At 38.4% G+C, this 20,560-nt stretch overlaps 1 long non-coding RNA gene across 1 annotated transcript; it reads right to left on the bottom strand.

Moving 5' to 3' along the window:
* Window positions 1–16,058: 16,058 nt before the first annotated feature.
* On the bottom strand, window positions 16,059–20,560 carry LOC134731633 (uncharacterized). The gene is made up of 3 exons (XR_010114070.1): window positions 20,514–20,560; window positions 19,060–19,120; window positions 16,059–16,336 (listed from the first exon to the last, which is right to left on the bottom strand). It is a non-coding gene; the product is annotated as an uncharacterized lncRNA (long non-coding RNA).

The following is a 20,560-nucleotide window of genomic DNA, read 5'->3' as shown; positions in this document are numbered from 1 at the left end:
TCAGCTATTGGCTTGTTAGTTTTATCATTTTAGTTGTTTCTCTATAACTTACAATATGCATCATTAAGCTATCATAGTCTTCTTTCAAATAAGGTTACACTTTATATATAACGAAAGAATCTTATAATTCCTCTACCCCATCCTTTATTCTACTGTTGAGATTTTAATTTGATGTTATGAATTCTACAATAAGTGATTGCATTTTTTGCTTTAGATAGATAATTATTAATGATTTCCACTTCTGGAATGGATTATCATAGCAAACCTCCAGCTATTACCAGAAAAATTCTTCGTAAATAATACCTACAAATTATGAAGAAAGTAACTTTAAAAACAATTACCTCAAGGCACTGAAGAGTGAAGAAAAACAAGCAGGAACAAGAAGGAAGTCGATTGGAAGAAGGGAAGGGCACTGGATAAATTTCCCATTTTGGGGGGTTTGTTTTTGGGGTTTTTTGGTGATTTAAGGGGTGCACGTGCTTGTTTGTTACATGGATATTAATGCATAATGGTGGGGATTGGGCTTCTAGTGTACCCATCACCCAAATATTGGACATTACATCTAATAAGTAGTTTTTTCACCCATTACTCCCCTCCCACTCCCACTTTGGAGTCCCCAGAGTCTATTTTCTCCATCTTTAACTCCACATGTACCATTTGTTTAGCTTCCACTTATAAGTGAGAACATGCAATATTTGATTTTCTGCTTCTGTACTACCATTTTTTATTGTTTTTAGCTTGAGGGACAGCCCAGTCTTCACTAAACAGAACTTTCGAAACTCTGATGAAAAACCCCCAGTCATATTGGCCTGAAGAAGCAGACTATGTAAATCACAATAATCAACAGCTACTGGAAATTGATGGCAGAAATCCCAGAGAAATTAGAGTTAATAATAGAAACCCTAGAATTCAAATTCTGGTATAAACACTGCCAAATCTCTGGCTAACACCTGAGCCATGCGTGTCTTAGACAGATCCCAAACAGCCCAGTGAAGACTAGGAAAATTAAATGAAAACTAAGCTGCCATCCACCAGAGGGAAAACACAAATTGAAGTCTAAGTTCAGCCAAGTAAACTGCCTGAAAAAAACTAAAGACTTTCCAGAAGAGTACAACAAAATCCAGAGTTTCTACAACACATTATTTACAATATTTAGAATACAGCCTAAAATTACTCAGCATACAAAAAAAATAAAAATAAATGATGAATTCTTAAGAGACAGTGCAATTAGAGAAAACTAATCATGGTTTCCCAAGTGTTGGAATTAGCAGAGGTTTTAAAGCAGTTTTATAAGTATGCACAAAGAGGTAAAGGAAAATATGTTCATACTGAATTAAAACAGAATATCTCAGCAAAGAAACAGAAACTATAAAAAACACATGGAAATTCTGTCGTTGGAAAATACAATATCTGAAATAAGAAATTCATTGGTGCGTACTAATAGTACAATGTAGATAATAGAAGAATCAGCATACTTAAAGATAAATAAATAGAAATCATACAATCTGAATTGCAGAGAGAACAAAGATTGAAAAAGCTTTAACATAGTTTCAGGGATCTGTGGTATGCAATAAGTTTATTGTCTATGTATTTGGAATCCCAGAAAGAGATAAGAGAAAGAATGGGATGAAAAAGATATATATAAGTGAATAATGCCTGAAAAAGCTCACCAAAACCTAAGCAGCATTAATACAAAGAAAACCACACTGAGACATATTTTTCCTCTTAATATTTTTTAATACATATGATGGTGTAAAGCAAAAATTATAGTACCGTATTATGGGTTTTATAATGTGATATGTAAGACATAATACAACTGTAATACGAAAACGAAGGAGGAGTATTTAGACCTCTACTGCTAAAAACCTTTTATATTTTATAAGAACTAGTACAGTAACAGTTCTAACTAGACTGAAAGGATAAGGATGTATCATAAAATCCCCAGAAAACCTACTAAAAAATAATTAAAAGATGTATAGCTAATAAGCCAATAGGTAAATTTAAATAGAACTCTAAAAATTATTTTAATTATTTTTTATTCAAAAAGAAGACAGAAAAGATAGAATGGAGAAACACACACACAAAAAGAGGATATTCTGTGGTCATAGAGTTGAAGTAAGAAAAAAATAAGAAAATATTTGTTTAAAGGAGAGTAAAAAGAAGTCAAATAAAATGGTAAGTGTAAATCCAGTCATATCAATAGTGACATTAAAAGTTAATGCACTAAACATTCCAGTTAAAAAGCAAATATTGTCAGAATGGATCTTTAAAAAGCAAGGTCTAACTATATGCTATATACAAGAAACTTAAATACAAAGACATAGATAAGATTGAAAGCAAAGGGATAGAAAATAAACTGGGCACAGTGGCTCACGCCTGTAATCCTAACACTTTGGGAGGCCAAGGCGGTCAGACCACTTGAGGTCAGGAGTTCGAAACCAGCCTGGCCAACATGATGAAACCCCGTCTTTACTAAAAATACAAAAAATAGCCAGGCGTGGTGACACATGCCTGTAATCCCAGCTACTCAGGAGGCTGAGGCAGGAAAATTGCTTAAACCTAGGAGGTGGAAGTTGCAGTGAGCAGAGATCATGCCACTGTACTCCAGCCTAGGTGATAGAGCAAGACTCTGACTCAAAAAAAAAAAAAGAAGAAAATATACATACCATGCAAAGGGTAAGTATAAAGAGCCTGGAATATCAATATCAGCTAAAGTAGACTTCAAAACAAAAAGTATCAATAGAGATATAAAAGATCATTTCATAATGATAAAATGGTTAGTTATCAGAAAGCAGAGGGCCGGGCGTGGTGTCTCATGCCTGTAATCCCAGCACTTTGGGAAGCTGGGCAGGTGGATCACCTGAGGTCGGGGGTTCGAGACCAGACTGACCAACATGGAGAAACCCTGTCTCTACTAAAAATACAAAATTAGCCAGGTGTGGTGGCACACGCCTGTAATCCCAGCTACTCAGGAGGCTGAGGCAGAAGAATCACTTGAACCCTGGAGGCGGAGGTTGCGGTGAGCCAAGATCACTCCATTGCACTCCAGCCTGAGCAACAAAAGTGAAACTCTGTCTATAAAAAATAAAATATAAAATAAAAAATAAATAAAAAGCAGAGAGTCACTGCCCAGGAAATGTATCCACAAGTCACTGTGAGCCTTTCTCAGGGTCCTGCTTCAATCAAGAGCAGAAAAATATTAAACATCAACCCAAGGGGCAAGGAAAATAAAGTTAGGAAGCAAGGTGTTACTTTTATACCAAATAGTAAATTATGCACAAAATTCTGATCCCCACAACACAAAGAAAGAGCCCTAGAGGCAGATTAGTTCAATAATAGTGAACGGGATGGTTGACGTTGTAGTCTTTGAGGTTAAACTTTTTTAAGTGAGAATGTTTTGTTTTAGTGACAAAGGGTGAAGGGGATACAATCAAAGTTATTATCATTTTAAATGGAATGGACAGCTTGAACATGGACTCATTAATCACACCCAGAACACCAGAGAACCAATTGAAATTGGAAAGAATTTTTCATAGAGCAAAAGAAGGAAGAAAGCTAACATGGGAACTCTTACTTTTAAAAAATAAAACAACTTAAGGGGAAAATGTATGGGGGATTGGTAATTTCAATACAATATTACATAAGCTAAGATTTAATTTAATGAAATATACCTGCTATTGTATCCAGAACGGTACTATATATGAAAGAAGTGTTTAAAATATAGACCTTCTCTTCAAGATATACAATCTCTCTAAGAGAAGTGTGCGTTCATGGACAACCATTCAAAGTAAGCTGCTAAGACAACAGAGAGTTGCATTGGAAATGTACATAATTCTACCCTTTGGAACTTTCTTGGTGGCATTGTTAAAGATGAAAGTCTAATGTGTACACTATGTTTGGCCCTATGATTGTGTTTCTTATGTTACCATATTCTCAATGAAAACTATAAAGAATGTAAACTATAATTTTCTGTTTCCCTATGACTCCACATTTCATTAGCGGAAAAAATAGCCTATATAGGAAAACAGGAAACATTAGCAAAAATGCAACTTAATATTTTAAGGACATACATAGCCCTAAAGGGACATGCAGCAGAGCATAAAGGTGTATGTACTGGAAGGCCAGCACAGTAGCATTGGTTTGAGAAGGCGGTTAGCTTAGTGATGAAGAAGAATATGGATCCTGGAGTCAGGCTACAAGGGTTTGGAGCTTGGCTTTGGCACAGAAAAGTTTTTTAGCTTTTATAACTCTCAGATTCATCGCCTACACAATGAGGATAAATGTAGTATCAACTTTACAGACTGGTCATGCAGATTAAATCATATAATCCATGTAAGTCCACAAAATGCCAGGCACATGACAAACACTCCTTAAAATACTGGCAATTGCTAATAACAGCTCTCTAGGGCTAAGTGGTATAACATAAAGAGAAAAGAGCCCCAGCTTTTCCATTAGTAGCTGGATGAGTTTGTGGAGTCCCTTATCTCTAGGATAGGAGCATTGTTTTGCATGCTTGTAAAAAGAGAATAATTAATAATATTTGCGTCACAATGAAAATGTTACCGGGAAAGAGAATAAGAACATGTAGGCAAAAAATACTTTGTAATAAGCAAAGTGTTAAACATATATGAGTTATTATTGCACTTAACAATTCCCTTATTCCCCTTTAAAGAGATTTGGCTGACTATATTTTTGACTGCTGTGTTTGCAAATATATTCTCAACACTTAGAACAATGATTGACACATTGTAGTACTCAATAAATATTGTCGAATGAATATATGACTATCACAGTTCTGTAATTCTGAAGTTCATTTCATTAGGACTTTTATCATCCTGAAATTAGTGTAGATGAAGAATCTGAAGAGAATTGTCACCTGTACTGCATTAATGTTCTATTGCTGTGCAATAAAATTACCAAAAACCTAGTGGCTCAAAACAACACCATTGTAGGTATAAAGTCTGGCACAGTATTTGAAGTCTCCCAGGATGAAACGAAGGTTTTGGCTGGGCTGCATTTTCCTCTGGAAGCTCCTTCCAAGCTCATTCCAAGTTCAAGTTGTTGGCATATTTTAGTTCATTATGATTGAGTGTAGAACTGATGTTGCCACGTCCTTACTGGTTGTCAACCATACAGCTGTCAACTCCTATAGGCTACCCATATCCCTTCGGATGGGGCCCCCTCTATAAGCAGTTCATAATAGAGAGGCAGCAGAATTTCCCTCATATCAAATCCCTCTCATGCTTCCAATCTCTCTGACTTCTGCTCATCATCTAGAGAAAAACTCTCTATGTTTAAAGGACAGTTGGATAATCTTCCTTTTGATACATAATCAAGGGAGTGATATCTCACCCTATGCAGAGGTTCCACCCATGCTTAAAGGGAAGGGAATTATACAAGAACAAATACCACTGGGGTCATTCTTAGAATTCTGCCTGCCACATACACTACATTGTCTCAACAAAGAAAGTCATAATACATTGGTGAAATTTTTTAAAGCTGATAATAGAACATGTGTCCAAGATGGTCCCTTATTTTGTTAATTGATGTGTTTAAATATGCAAGAGGAAGGTCTGGCAGGCTATAGACACAAGCCAGTTCCCAGTGATTATCCCTGGAGAGTGAGAATAAGTCTCTGACAATTAAGTACACACTCTCTTTACAATTAAAAATAATAATAAGAGGGAAAAGTGTTCCTTCCACTTTATGTTTTTCATCTTCCTAAAATGTAAATTCTAAATACATCTTTCTCCTCCATTTTAATTTGGCTCAAAAATAATGCAACAGAATCAAGTGAAATAATTTCTTCCCCTTTAAAGCATCTTTCTCCAAGAGTTTAGCAGATATTTCCTTGTTAATCATCTTGAGTTCTCACACCATGCTTCCCTAGATTCTTCCCTTAAGGTTCAAAAGGCACTGTTTTGCTTGTCCCAGCGACAACAAAAACTTCTCAGCTCTGCAAACCTTACTCTTCCACACTATGGCCTAACACCATTATTTTTATCAAGTAGGATAGGTCTTGTCTACTTTTTTGTGCCCAAGGAAGGAAAATAAAAACTCAGAAAACCCTTCAGTTTAAAGAAAACTACTGTGCTGTACCCCAGCATAACTGCGCAAAGCATGTTTGCAGCAGTAGATTGGATTAGCTGTCTATTGTACAATAAATGAGTTAGAAATCCAAGCAGTAAGTGTGCTGACATTTTGTCGTAAAATTCATGTCTTTGACAAGCAGTATTTCCATACTTAAATTGAGCAATGGATTGAAGCCTGAAAACAAGCAAAGAGAATGTATTCTGCAGTTGTCTCTTAAATTGTGTTACCTATTGATAGTTTTCTACCATGGAAAAAGCAATCCCTCCAATATAAAGAGATTGCAAGCCCAGAAAACAGGCTCTAATTAAATCAGTTATGTTGCATTATATCATGTGAACAATGCGTGTCTATGGCAATCTTTCCATGAAAAAATTAAATTAAACATATTTATAATTCAAATGTATATAAACATGGGCTACTTCATACATTGCCTGTCATCTGCTCAAAACAGCTCTGAACTCTAAATATAATGAATTCACATGTGGGGTACCAAAGAAATTTTATAACGTATTTAAACTTCATTTTGATTTCTACATGGTAAGCCTCTCAAATAAGCTAGAAATAGTCCAGAATCAGCTGCTTTATGTGCTTCAGTACTAACCCTTACACTATCTACTCTTGTAGTTTCAATAATAATTTTCTTATTTGCCTCGGTATCCCATCTTTAACTACCCACACGAAGTTTGATGGCTTCACGTTTTTTGAAAATACCATAGCAATATAACATATAAATCAAAAGCAATACTAGCTAAGCAGAGGCAGTCACCTTGAGTAACTTTCCTTAGCTGCCTACTAAGGTTAGGAGTAAGATAGATCTTTCGGTGTGTTAGCAGTGTGTGATTTTATTTTTGTCACTATGATACAGATTTTTCATTTAAAAATACATGTGTCTTCTTTACAAAAATATATATAAATCTTTCAATGCACTGAGCAAACACGCATTTGACCATACATTATTATGTGGAAATACTTTGAAAAGCTAAAGGTGCTGCATGAGCTTTAAAAATTATCAATATTCCCAGTGTTTAACTTCTAAAAATATGTTGGGTGGTGAGTGAAGCTGACTTTTCTAGTTTTTTGTTTTAGTTAACTAAAAGATGGGCTCTAGTGTTCTATCTAGTACTACCAGTTGGACATGTCCAAAATCATTTCCCTAAATGCTTAATTTATGGTGAGGGATTAAAGACATGGGTTTATTTAATTACATAATGTCCTTTTAAGGCATGTAATTAGTAAAAATGGAGCAAAAAGATGTTGAAAGACAGAGCCAAGGGGCCGGGCATGGTGGCTCAGGCCTGTAATCCCAGCACTATGGGAGGCCTAGGTGAACGGATCACCTGAAGTCAGGAGTTCAAGACCAGCCTGACCAACATGGAGAAACCCCATCTCTACTAAAAATATTTTTAAAAATTAGCCAGGCATGGTGGTGAAAACCTGTAATCCCAACTACTCAGGAGGCTGAGGCAGGAGAATCACTTGAACCTGGAGGCAGAGGTTGCGGTGAGCTGAGATTGCGCCATTGCACTCCAGCCTGGGCAACAAGAGCGAAATTCCATCTCAAAAAAAAAAAAAAAAAAAAAAAAGACAGAGCTAAAGAAAAAGAATACAGCAAACAACAGAAAGAACCCATATGTTTGATCCTCAGAGTTCCATTTTTAATGCCAAATAAAACTTTAAATAATAACTATCAAGTTTATTAAACAGCACAAAATCTGGATAATGGAGACATGATTGAATTAGTTAAGCTAGCTACTTTCCCAGATAAAATCTGAAGCCTCAGTGCATTATCACAAAGGATGCTTATTTCTCATTTAAAGTTCAGGGAGAAATGAAGAAGAGGAACCCAACACAGTCATTCAGGGACCCAGGTTGATGAAGGCTCTGCAGTCTTCAACAGCAGACTGCCAAAGTCACCCTGAGAGTCATCATCCAGCCAGCAGATGGAGCAAGGGGAAGAGTGGTACATCACCAAGTGTTCATGGGTCAGGTCCTAGGCCTTCTGAAGTGATGTTGTGCTATCCACTTCTATCCACATTCTGTTGGCTTGAACTCAGGACTATAGTAGTATAAATCTAAAGGCAAAGGAGGCTGGAAAATGTGATCTAGTTATGTGCCAAAGAGGAAAGGAACCTGGCTTAGGAAACTGCTAGCCAGTTTCAGCCAAACTACACATGCCCTCTTAACCTTCCATTCAAAAAAAGAAAAGAAACAACAGCGACACAAAAGAAATGTTCTCTTCTAGTAGGACAATTTAGTCTGACTTTTCCAGAACTTCCATTTCTCCAAGCCATTCAAACCCCATTCTTACTCTTATATTGGACGGTATGTCCATTCACATGACATCAGACAAAAGAAGAATCATAAAATATGGAAATAAAAGGCAGACCAGAAACTTATGCAATTTAGTGCTCAGAAGTTTGTGGGCCAACTTGATTTGCTAATCTACAGTCTGTGCTTCTGGAGAGGAAAAGAAGGGGGAGTTCACAATCCACAAACCAATTTGTGTTGTTTCTGCAACACTGCAAAAGTGCGACTCATGAATATGCTAATGAAATTGCAATGAGAGTTTTGGCACTATTTCATCACCTCAACTAGATTAGAGAGTAATAACACTATGGGTTTACACATCTTCAGAAACTGCTGTGGTAGTAGAAAGAAAATGAATCTGTGATATTTATAATGCGACAAAAATTACAACCATGCTACAATAAAATAATGATAATTATTTTATATGTAAGTAATAGTTTGCAGCACACACACACACACACACACATGCAATAGTTCACTATTAAGGTCTTTCACTGCTTTCCATGTTTTTGTTTTTTGGGGATTAATGTGAGTCTATATTTGTGAATGGGCTCACAACTCTGTGCCTCCTTCCACAGATAGAAAACAAATTTTAAAAAATGAAAATACTGGGGGAAAAATTTACTGGCAAGGCAGAAATCTTCTTTAGAAGCACTTAGCATGTTTCTTTGATCACTAAGATATCACCTTAGGGTTCTGAGAACTGAGGACTCAGGAAGGTATATTCTCACCTGTATCACCCAATTACTAATTCAGTCGTCAAGTTATGTCCCTGGACTCTGTGTCTGCCCCATGAATTCAAGCCTATTTAAGAGTTCATGCATGCACTATTTGAAGGGAGTAGCCTCTTCAACAGGTAGGAAACTGCATAGAGGCCAAAAGATTAAAGATTAACTGAAAAAGTCTTTAACAGCTTCATTAAGCAGGCCCAAGCCACAATGAGGAGTCTGATCATTTTTTCCAAATGGCGTCCAGAGTGCCTAATGTGATGCCTCAGCTGCACCAGTCCTCCTGTAATTCAAAAACTGCTCTGCCTCCCACTTGCAAGCAGTTCTCACTAGGAGTTATACAAGGCATAAGAACATATGGGGAACAATAATCCATAGGTTCAAGGATTTAGAATCCTCTCTGATCCCTAAGGGATGAGGATGCTGTTGGTTACATAAACTGAGAGAAGTCTGCTGATTTTCTCACTATGTTTTACAAGCACTTTATAAGAAAAGATACTAGGATTTCTTTTATATTTGTTTAATCGACAGAGAATAAATATTTCTTCAGATAAGTGAGTAATAATAACCTTACTTTTTTTAAAAAAGCCCCTAATGCTTTTTATAAACATCTCAAGTAATATGAGGCTAGGCATCCACTCATTTAGTATGTTAAATATTAATTATATATTAAATTAATATGTTAACATTAATAACATATAATATTAATGTGTTAATATTAATAATGTATAATAACACATATTAACTAATAATTAAAATTAATTTAAAATAAATAATTAATTTAAAATAATTATTAATAATAATAATCTTATTTTTAAGCCCCTAAATGCTTTTCATAAACATTATCTCAAGTAATGTGAGGCGAGGCACCCTCTCACTTAGTGTGTTAAATATCCAAACATGGTGAAATGATAAGGCTATTTATATAGATCTCCTATTTTTCTGATGTGTCCATTCAGTTTGTAAGTTTCAATACAACAAAAAATATTTTTACCAACTCCAGTGACACTTTCAGAGTATCCCTTACCCAGAATGCCTTCATTTTGAGGGTGATTAGGCACAGTTAAACTGAGAAGATTTTGCTCATAAAGAAGTTTGTTGAGATCTAGAAAAGTAAATAATTCATTCTGTTTGTAAATAGCACTGTACATGTTCTGACTTGTACCTTCTACATACTTATATTTGGGAGTGCACATATGTGTATATGTGAGTAGATGGATAGATAATAGATAGATAGATAGATAGATAGATAGATAGATAGATAGACATAATCACAGGAGAGAAATGAAACAGTCAAACTGGATATTACCTTTGAGTTGGTACACATTGTGAGTTTTGTGCTTACTTTGATTGCAAACACACACTCAAGTGCCTTAGGTAATATAGTGTCATAAATAAGCTCTAAGTTGGGATTTAGGAGACTTAACTTCTAGCTCAAAGTCTTTTTTTTTTTAATTTGATAAGGTATGATGCAGTAATACCAAAGGTCCCTTCCAGCTCTAAAACTCTGAGTTCTGCCTTTGCTTTGCTAGTTTAGAGCTGGCCTCTGTGATCTTAAACACATTACATTTCTTTGGATCTCATTTTGTAAAGTTGTAAAACTGTCTTATACGTGTGCAACCTATCTCACAGAGATAATCTATGGATGTAAGTGTTCCTGCTGCATTTGTCAATCAGAAATATTAGGATTGTAATGAGATTAATTCAGGGAGCATATAATCTAGATGAAGGATATTAGGAAGAGAAAAACAGCACCAAAATGGATCTTTTATATAGATTTATTTTTCTTTGTTCCTTTTTTGTCTCTCTTCAGACCCACTTTATTTGACCAAGACCGTCAGTGGCTTGGTATCAAAAATGACTTCAAGAAATTAAGACTGAAAATTAAAACTCCAAAAGCTGCTGAAGGTAAAATACTAGCGTGGGAAGGAAAAGCAATGTAGAATTCTCAGGTACATAAAAGAGAAGAATTTCTTTTAATTTGTGTATCTATTAAAAAGTCAAGAACTTTTAGTTCTAGCTGGATCACAAAATAAGTGGCATATTTTTACTCTGGCAAAGTAATATTTTCTGAAAAAAAGAAAGTGTAAATGCTATTTCATGTAATATGACCATTTAGGCTATTCTGTTCTATATTCTGGTTCTTAGAATCTTCTGTTAGTAAACCTCTTTGAGAACCTAATGAAAGCTGTGGACTCTCTCTAGAAAAATACACATGCATGCGATTTTGCACATAAATTCAGAACACCACTGGGCTATGGACCACAAGTTAATACTCCAGATTTACAATGTTACCACCCTGTTTAGAAAGTACCAGAGCTCCTGGATGAGAAGAGTCTGAATTTGTAGGGTTATTTACATAAATTTGCATATGCTATTCAATCTGCTCTACCTCTATGTTTATAAGATAAATTATTTAGTCTGACCTACTACAATAGTATTCAAATTCAATATCAGTGACATGATATATGTAAAATCCTTTAGCAGATTTTTAAGCCAATCAACTTAATCACATCTCACAACCAAGGCATAGCTAGAAACACCCCGGCCAAAATGAAGATCGTTACCCCACGAGCTTTCATACAGTGAAGATGGGCACACCTTGGCTTGGCCTTACCACAAAAAATGTCCCAGCCCCTTCCTAATGTCCTCTGCACCCTGTGCAGCTCTAGAATGTAATGAAACTGCCCTTGGTAGTTTATTTACTAACCATCAAAGCTATTCTTTCATTACCTTCAAAATGTAATGGTTATTTTATGAAGGCTCATTAAATTTAATGAGATACAGCCATGTTTATTGCCTTCCTATAAAAGGAGTGGGGGGAGACCCATCGTCAAACTGACTCTTGCTTCTGTGGAGTACCAAAAATAAAATGTCAGCCCTTCCACTGTACTCAGAGCAAGACACTTAAGAAACCAGAAGTTGTTCCCAACAGTCAAAGTTGATTAAGATCAAGAATACCATTTTTGTTATGATTACTACAATATAGCATTATTAACAATAAGAGCAATAGTCTAGTAATCATAACATCAATAATAATAACAGCAACTGATTATTGTCCACTTACTGCATGCCTGGCATTACCACATTACATATTCTCTCATTTAATTTAGTTATGCCATTAAATATAAAGCCAGAGGGTGCCACATTTTCATGTGTAATCTGAAGCCTCAGTACAATCTAAAGACTGTAAGGGAAGTGGCGCCTTGTAAGAGCCCTACTGGAAAAGCAAAGGAGTAGACCTAGACCTCTAGGTCCCAAAGTCAAATCAGAAGAAAACCTAAGCAGGAAATCCAGCTTCCCTCTTAGGAAAAAGTTCTACCCTATAATTTTGTAATCAGATCTCTGAGGTGGAACATCTTGCCTCAGAGCTAAGCAGGGGCATCCAGTCTGCCAATGGTGACCAAGAGCTGAAAAGTAACTGGCCAAGAACTGCTTATATGGAGTCTGAACACATGGAACTTGGAAATCGGAATTATTGCCTCCACGGTCAGTCAGGTTGGAGTTGAAATTTTTAGCTGTCAACAGTGACTGGGAGGCAATAACTTTCTGTTGTTGTTTTGTTTTGTTTTGTTTTGTTTTGTTTTGTTTTGTTTTGTTTTGTTTTGTTTTAGATGGAGTCTCACTCTGTCCCCCAGGCTGGAGTGCAATGGCACTATCTCAGCTCACTGCAACCTCCGCCTCTTAGGTTTAATCGATTCTCCTGTCACAGCCTCCCGAGTAGCTGGGATTACAGGCGTACACTGCCACATCCCGCTAAGTTTTTGTATTTTAGTAGAGACGGGGTTTCGCTGTGTTACCCAGGCTGGTCTCAAATTCCTTAGCTCAGGCAATCTACCCGCCTCGGCCTCCCAAAGTGCTAGTATTACAGGCGTAAGCCACCGCGCCTGGCCAACAATAACTTATTATTTTTTTTTTTTTTTTTTGAGACAGAGTCTCGCTCTGTAGCCCAGGCTGGAGTGCAGTGGCGCGATCTCGGCTCACTGCAAGCTCCGCCTCCCGGGTTCACGCCATTCTCCTGCCTCAGCCTCCCGAGTAGCTGGGACTACAGGCGCCCGGCTAATTTTTTGTATTTTTAGTAGAGACGGAGTTTCACCATTTTAGCCAGGATGGTCTCGATCTCTTGACCTCGTGATCCGCCCGTCTCGGCCTCCCAAAGTGCTGGGATTACAGGCGTGAGCCACCGCACCAGCCCAACAATAACTTTTATACGGCAGCTTGTAGAATGGATTCTAGGTTTCTAAGTTTTATCGTATTTAGTATATGAGAATTAAATTTTATGTTGAAAACCATAATTCCAGAATCTAAATGGTGGGAATATTCATTATATTAGTTTTGTCACTCGAAAAGAAAATGCTATGCAGGCCCTGACGTTAAGTTGCTTATCAATTGACCTTGCTTGTCTCCTCTTAAATGTTATGTATTTAACCCTGTCCCAAAGGGTGTTCAGCCTCACAGGAACCCAAAGAAGGACAGGCTGTTTTGGAAGGCAGGACAGAGAACATACAATGCCCTCTGAGCCTGGATTCATTCCACTGAAGAATCTTCCACAGTATATAATTAATATTGTGCATCTCGATAGTAGAAATAGGCTTATGAGAAGATTTCCCTGAAATCTGTGGCCTGGAAGAGTCTCAGAAAGTTTCATTTCAGAGGCCAACCAGAAAAATAATCTACATAAAGACTCCAGCAGAATATGTATTTTTTTTTCTTCAAAAGATTTACTTCAGCCTACACAGAGTAAGCAGGTTAACAACCAGATGAAACAAATAGAAAAAAATACAGTGCTGAGGCATGGAGTCTGAATAACAAATCCTCCCAGTCACCAGGAAAAAATAACTCTAAAGTAGGATGCTTATCTGACAATTTCTAACAATTCCAAAATTACACTCAAAGTTATCTTACCAGGATTTTGTTTGCAAACACCACATGAGCTCATAAGATGTCATTACAATCTACTGGTCAATTTACTAGGAGAGAAGTTTCTCTCTAGGAATGACAGAGTCCCATAAGAAACTGTCCCTTAGAGAGTACAAATTGTTTTCTTCAGGAATCAAAAGAAACTGTTTAGTAAGTTACTTTTCCCAAGCACAAATAGGCAACCTGTGATCTGTTCTTACATCTCACCTAATCACCAAAAAGAGAACTTCCTAACTGTGGAGATCAGGCACACCATTTACATTCAGTTGTGTTTACTGTCATACACACTATGGGACAGTTTTAATTAAACAACACTGATTTATCATCATACTCAATACTTGTTTATTAAAGAGTGGTATGAGGTAAGTACAAAATGTCATTGTTCTTAGAACCAGAATAGCTATACACATTTCTTAGGCCCCCTGATTCTATCATGTTAAACTATATAAAAGGCGACAGCTGCAAGTCAAGATAAAAAAGAGTTTGCAGTTTTAAAATGGTACGTAATATGTTTTATGGAGAAGCATGGTGCAACAGCTTAGAGCCTGAGTTTGCATCGAGATTAATACCTCTGTTAATCTCGGTCCCCTCTTTGAGCATCAATAGCCTCATCTCTAAAATGAGGATCATAATAATAATAACTACTTCATAGGGTTACTGAGAGGATTACATGAGATCATGAAAAATATGTTACATAGTGGCCTGGTACAAAGTAAGCTCCCAACAAATGACAAATATTATTAAAATTGGTAAAGGATAATTTAAAAATTATATTTATAAAAAGTTATCTTCGCCATTCTAAGAAATGAGCTAGAATCTCTAAGGAAACTTTGAAAGGTAAGGTAAGCTTGTCTATGCTTATTTAGATGAGGTTGAGTAAAAGTCTATTCCTGTTTTAATGCAGTGATCTAATTAACCTTTTGCCAGGACTAAAATGACCTTGAATTGGTCTTATAACCTCAAATGCTTAATGTTGTTGACTTTAAACAGGCTTTTTGGGATGGTCAGAAATAACATCTGGAAATGAGCTAAAGGTCAAAATCATTTGCTTTGTAATAAATAACAAATACACTTTGCACTAGCTGCTTACAAATAGAAAGAAATGCATAAAATTCATTTGTCAAAGCAAAAAGGTAAGATATTACATAAGGAATATAGAATCAATCAAAAAATTCGAAAAAGGATCCAGCATTGATTTTTAGTCTCACATCACTTATTTTATACCAGGAAGTGATTAAATTATTCATTTTTATAAACTAAAGAAATACATTTCCAACTAACATTAAAATGAAGTAAAGATGAATCTAATTGAACAACACTGATTTATCATCATAAACATTCCTGTCTCAGGCAGAGAAATCACTGAGCTATAGTGAAATGGAAAAGATAAATGTAGCTTGTGAAAATGTCAGAACTGAGAACTATATGATTTCTAAAACTCTTTCTTGTTTTACAAATGTTTATGCTTCAAAAACCAAAACTCTAACGGCATCTTTCACATTATCCACAAACTTTAGGGTGAATGACTCAGCCTATTTTATCAACAGAACCATGTTTAGAAGATCAGTTTCAAAAGAGAATCCCAACTAACAATAACATTACATTGTTTTAGCCATAACCAATAAATACAACTACATCTGATTTTTGTGCCTCTTATTGAAATCTTGGTGAGCTTTTTTCAGACTATTAGTATAGCAGATTTCTTTCTATTCATATAATTGTAAGTTGACTTTCATTGCTATATAAGAATTATTACTTCTGATACAGCAGAAGTAGCCATCTCTTTTTATTTACAAATTCTGTTCATCAACTTTCACATCCATTTCTGTTTGAAAGGGACAGCAAAAGGCAAGCATGAAAGCATTCAAATATACTGATAATATGTGTGCAGTCTGGAGTCTTTATTCAAAATAAAATCAAGTTCAAATGCCTGCCTGCCCAACATTGTTAAGGAAGATTTATAAGGCACCTCCTTATTGAAAACATATCCAGCATCTCCCTCTCCCCTGTAATAATTGTTGAGCTATTTAGTCAATATTTGGCTTCTGTGCATAGTTGCCCACATTATGCAGAGCCACTTTATGCCTCCAGTGATCATGTAGGGCCATCACTCCTCCTTGTATTCCTCTAAGTTCAAATGTTTACCTCTGTAGCGGGCTCATTCAGTTATCATTTATATCAGTTATTGGTTAGCAGCTGATCATTCCAATCACTCCAGTACTAATTTTTTATTGTCCCACATCATGGCCCATTCTTCAAGTGGTGTTTCAGAGCCTACACCATTTCTTCTGCAAAAAAAAATCAAGCTATACATGCCAACAATCTGTAGTGCATTATCATTTGTAATGTCCTAATTATTTTACATAATCAATAACATCAAGTCGCTTTTCTTGGGGACTTTCTGTTTATTTACATTTTATTCCACACACGTCAGCTTCTGTCAAGAGCAAAACCAATTTTCTTGTCCTGCATCTGCTCTCAAGGCAACCTTAATTCTCCATAAATCTATTTGTGTTCACTACATAGTTAGACCCAGTTGGTTATGTTGATATAATCCTAGGGCCGAACATGTCTTGCTCTACAAAACAAGACTTAAATATAACTTGGAATGCTACCCTGATGATGACCATGGTGACTGGAGGTAGTGTTTCATTTCATTGTTGTTATTTTTGCAGAGGTCTCTGTTTATGATGTGATGCATTTGGGCCTAAGCACATTAGCTGCATTATTCATTGGGTACATTTGTCAGAACATGCATGTGTATAAAGAACTAATGATCCATATTAAATTAATGGCGCTATAAAAAAGAAAAATACTCCATACAAGCAGCTATGTCAGAAACTACAGACTTTGATAAACCATAGAAAGGACCTAATCAGATGAAGCATTGGACTGTTCTGTCTCCAAAATTACATTTCTAGAAATGTACTTATACACAATGTTGGTTTTATTAAAACAAATTAATTCAGTCATTAAGGAATCATAAGGCAAGTGTCTCATAAGTCAGGACCTCCAGTGTAACAAATTGATTAAATGACTGTGTAATAGTCTCTTTAAACAAATCTAGTGTAACAAGTTAATAGATCTGCTCAATTACCATCCTGGGGTGATGAGGATGTGGGCAACTCTCTCATTAAATCTGGGAGATTGTTCTTAGGATTTTTTCCACTTTTCTCTCTATTTTTCTGTCTAGGCTGTGTTGTGTTTTGGATTTGAGGTTTATTTTCCAGCCTCTGAAAATTGATTGTTCTAATGGCAATTAAAAATAAAAAACTGAATTTGATGCTGCTGACTTCTCCAATGGATTTGTCAGCTGCTGTTGCAAACCAGTTTGCTCGTGCGTGCTCTCTTCTCTCTCTCTCTCTCTCTCTTCCCCATTCCATCTCAAGCCTAGGCGTCTGCTGAAGAGCTGCAGGGCACCACCCATTGGCCACCACTCTGTCCTCAGTAACTAAAATAGCAAAATCCCTCTCAGATCAGGCTAGAGTTTTCCCCGGTTTGACAAAATTTGTAGCAATGCATTCTAACCTGGGAAACTTGGGCGGCCCCGAGTGCCAGTGCCAGGTGACGGGTGCAGGCAGAGGGCATTTAAGTTTCTTCTGAGTTGGGAGGTAAAATATGTTTTATTTTTAGCTATGGATTGATTTCAATGGGAAGATTTTACACAGGCTTCCACATATGAGAGGGAAATTTGCCTACACATCCACGGCCCTTCTCAACCTTCCTGCAGAGGCAGGGAGGGAAGGGTGATCCCAGAAAGTACTAGAGGTGGGTGGGGCTCCCAGTGAGGCAAGTGTGGAATGAGAGCTAGCCAAGATGAGGAAGGAGGTGGGGGACTGGAGAGCAGAGAGGGAGGAGCGTTTGGGCCATAAACCTTACATCGAAATCTCTCAAGGGATTCTTGCTTTAAGAAAAAGCAGAACCCCCTTCTCTGGGAATGTTGAAATCCTTTTATAGAAAGATGGTAGCCGAATATGGAGGAGCTCAGGAAGCTTCCCCTCTCCTAACTCCAGAGATGCCAATCCTGGCTGGTTCTGAGTTTGAGACAGCGCAGAGTAACTTCGAGGCTCTACCTTTCCTTGCAGAGTAACTTCCAGGCTCTGCCTTTCCTTAGGTGTTAATGCCCATGGCACCCTTTCGCCAAAGGCCTTGGGAGAAAAATCTATTACCCCACGGCCATTTTGTTAAGTGTTTGCTCCTGCGATGTGACCCTGCCACTTTATCTGTTGGTTTTTATTTTCTGAGTGCATGTTGCCCATATGTTACTCTAATAGTTGCTATAATTCTTGAGCAATGGGGCTCGTATTTTACGGGGCTGAATTAAAAAGAATGCACTTTAATAAAAACCTGAGCAATACACTAATGGCCTGACATTGATGTATTTGCATAGAGATGAATTATACCGGCCTGCTTGACACGACTTTTAATAAATGATTGAGGAGGTTATTATAAGGATGCACTTTGGTGTGCGTTAACAGGTTATTTTAGTGCATCTATAGCCAAAACTGGGAGCAATGCAGTCCCGCGTACAGTCGCAAGATACTTTTTTGTCTTATATCTTTTGACATTTATTGGGACCTCTCCGTCCCGATATTACAGTCACAAGCTACATTTTATTAACCATCAGTAACGTTAACTGTGAATGGAATCGGGAAATGAAAAGAAAAATGAGCCCCCCTCCATATACCTCCAACCACATTAGATATCAAGGTAGTCAATAGTGAGTGATACCGGGAGCCCTCACTTCGGAAGTCACAAAGAGCTGGTTACGCTCGCCTAGAACCGGGCAGGGAAGGCCGCCGTTCTCCCCGGGAACCGCCGGGCGAACTGCTGAGGAGGTGCGATTAGAAACCACCAAGTCAGAAATCGTCAGCGATGTGGATGACTCAGGAAACTTGTCTGTCTGGGTCTGGGAGTATGAAGATCTATAAGAACCTCTCTGCACACAGAAATCCAAGAGCTCACACGCTACTTAGATGAATTAAGCACCCAAGAGGATATATTTAAATACCTGCTTGCATGTGCACTCTTTTGTCCTGCTTGAATTTCTTTTCTCCATGTGCATGTACTACCTAGCAAAAATATAAACAATACAAAATTTATTTGTAACTGAAGACAGCTCCGCCTCCCCTCTGTCTACCTTGCGGAGACTATTCAAACGCCCTCGCTTGCGGGGTTTCGGAGCCAGAAGTCTCGAGCCCGGCGCCTCCGCTCTCCCGCGCCGCGCCCTTCCACCTGCACCCCGCAGGCGCGCTGCGGGACAACAGCGCAGGTGCAAACCGCTTTCTCGCAAGGAAAAAGGGAGTTGAGGAGAAAGTTTCCTCCCTGAGCTGAGGGGAGCAGAAAAAGATCAAAGGTCGGGGGCGGGTGGAGTGAGGGTCGGGGGAACCGCTGGACGCCCTTGCTGTGTGAGTTTCGGGCGGCCTCGCGGTGCCATTCTGCAAGAGTACCTGCTATCTCGAAAATCTTTTGCCACAGCCGACCGCAGCGGGAGGGGGCAAGGGGCTCTCTCTGACTCGGCTCCGGATTTGTGCATCCCCACAGTGCGGCACCCGCAGTCTTGACTTCTCCAGTCTGACTGAACAGATGTTTTTGTCCCTCGCGGAGATTTGTAACTGATGTTGGGGACAGCTAGTGGAAGGTGCTAGCAACCTGTATCTGTTCTAGAACATACCTAGTGGGAGCTGCGGGGTAGGGTGGAGAGGTAGGAATGCAGGGAACTGGGGCAAGGGTAAATGTGAACATATGAACACACGTGCGTACACACGTCTCTAAATGTGTCATTCATAACATTTTAAAAATGGTCAAGTCCGGCCGGGCGCGGTGGCTCACGCCTGTAATCCCAGCACTTTGGGAGGCCGAGGCGGGCGGATCACCTGAGGTCAGGAGTTCGAGACTCGTCTGCCCAACATGGCGAAACCCCGTCTCTACTAAAAAATACACACACAAAAAAAAAATTAGCTGGACATGGTGGCTGGCGCCTGTAACCCCAGCTACTCAGGAGGCTGAGGCAGGAGAATCACTTGAACCCGGGAGGCGGAGGTTGCAGTCAGCCGAGATCGCGCCACTGCACTCCAGCCTGGGCGACAAGAGCGAAACTCCGTCAAAAAAAAAAAAAAAAAAAAAATCCAGCATAGCTGTGGTTGCCTTTTCGGTTTCAAAGTAATAACCAAGCAAGGAAAAGAGAAGACCGAAAACTACCCCGCGGAAACTAGCACAGTGTGCCCGGATGTCTGTGTCCCGGGAGCTCAGGGAAGAGGGCCCGCACCGGTCTGCGAATTGCAAGGCCCGGCCTTCCCCAGCGACGCTCTGGTATCCGCTGTCCCCTCCCTGTACCTCCGCTACCCAGGGGACGGCTGTCCTCTCCCTGTACCTCCGCGACCCAGGGGACGCCCAGTGCACCGGGCCCTTCCCCGGGGTCAGCGGAGGCGCAGGTCGTTGGCCACATCAGAGGTGCAAATTTACCTCGGGCCCCGGGGAAAATGGCGACAGCGTTCGGGTCTCCACCCAGG

The sequence above is a fragment of the Symphalangus syndactylus genome, chromosome 10 (assembly GCF_028878055.3).
Source record: "Symphalangus syndactylus isolate Jambi chromosome 10, NHGRI_mSymSyn1-v2.1_pri, whole genome shotgun sequence".
Classification (NCBI taxonomy): Eukaryota; Metazoa; Chordata; class Mammalia; order Primates; family Hylobatidae; genus Symphalangus; species Symphalangus syndactylus.
This window is presented reverse-complemented; position numbering and strand designations above follow the sequence as displayed.